The following is a 1,777-nucleotide window of genomic DNA, read 5'->3' on the forward strand; positions in this document are numbered from 1 at the left end:
CAACCTAGTATGGAGCCCCCATGCCAATCCAACCTTGATTTGATACAGTCATCCTTGTACTTTTCTTTTGGATACTGTAATACTATGATATATCCATATTCGTTAAAAAAAAAGGCACAGGCCTCAGCACCGTCACTAAACATAACACGATCCCCTATCTAATCAGTCTCTTTGGAGTGATCAAGGGACTAGTCGTACGATATAAAGTATTTTATAAAGACTAACAAATATATAGTTTTATGTTCTATCTCTTGTTCCAAGGTCAATGCTTTTATATACGATCTAAATGTGTGACATTCACAAGTTTTTTTTAAAATATCCCAAACAACAGTTTGTATAATCAATTCAACAAAAAAAATTCGTTACATTTTTCTATAAGAAAGAGCATCCACAGCAGTTTATTTAAACCTGCAGTTACATATTTTTATTGCTCGGGTGTTTTAGTGAAGAGGCAAATTTAGATATCTGCTAAATAACTGTAAAAAAATTGGTTAAAACATTTATTTCGACAAACCGTTATGGATAAAAAAAACTAAGTCGTCTATATAAATTTACATACTCGGGGAGTTTATACAAACCACAGTGGATACTTTAAGCGTGAGACGTAAGTGTGGCTGGTATACAATAGTTCCAGAGTTTGTTAACTTCCCAGGTTTATCAGCAAGAAGGAATCAGTGTTTGGTTGTGAAGTCTGTTATTCACTCAATTGTGGAATACGATGTTGAAAATTGAAAAATAAAAATTGAAAAATATGAAGTGCGTTGAGTTATGATGTGTGGTGCAACTGGTAAAAAACATATTTTTTATATATGCGTAGTTATACTCTAATGACTTTGCTCAGGACAATCCAACAAGAAAGAATTTAAACAAGGGACAGAACTTGAAATTGATGGAGACAGCCATACAGGAAAACGGACAACGGCCAAGCGGACAAATGGGTGAATGGAAAGAAAAAGAAAAACAGACAAACAGGCAAACAGACAAGCGGTGAGATAGTACTTGTAGATTTCAAGAGCAGGCAACTTAATATTTTTCACAGAACAATAGCTCAAACTCAGGGACGATATTTAAAAGCAATATAAAGGAAAATCGAATGATTTCTATTGGGATGAAAACGTTTCTCTTATATACTAATTGGCAACTGCGTAAAAAATGACAACATAAATATATCTTATACTAAAGGATGATTATCTAGAATGGTGTACAGATCTTTAGGCATAATCACAAAAGGAAATAATCAGAAATGATCAAAAAGAAAATTAGTCAAAGGAAAAAATAGGAAAAAGAAAACATTGAAAATCCAGCGGGAATTTAAATATCAACAGAAAGAAAAAGAAAAATAGGGACAGAGAAAGGAAATCCAGGGAATCGGGTTCTGACATATCCGGAGAAGGAGCCACGTCTTTATACTGCCCATAAAGAATACTTAAAAGAAAATTATACTATCCATAAGTTAACAGCCTATCCATAAGTTGATGTTTTGTCAAGAAAGCATACGTTTTAAATTAAAGCTTTAATTTTTTATAAAAAAAAAATGTCAATTCGTTAGGAATATTTTGGTGCAGTGGTATTTTTTTGTGTTTTCACTCTCAAGACCAGAGTTCAAACCTTAGAGCATTCCCAACAGTCGTTTTATCTCCGTTTTTATCTCAAATTTAAAAGTTTAGTTAGATTTAGAACCCCTAGCAGTTCAATTTATTTTATTTTAAATATCTTTTTGTCAAAGTTAACAAGAATTTTAAATTGATTACTCAAAACGCTCTCAAAATATATTTAA

This window comes from Phycomyces blakesleeanus (genome assembly GCF_001638985.1).
Source record: "Phycomyces blakesleeanus NRRL 1555(-) unplaced genomic scaffold PHYBLscaffold_1, whole genome shotgun sequence".
Lineage (NCBI taxonomy): Eukaryota > Fungi > Mucoromycota > Mucoromycetes > Mucorales > Phycomycetaceae > Phycomyces > Phycomyces blakesleeanus.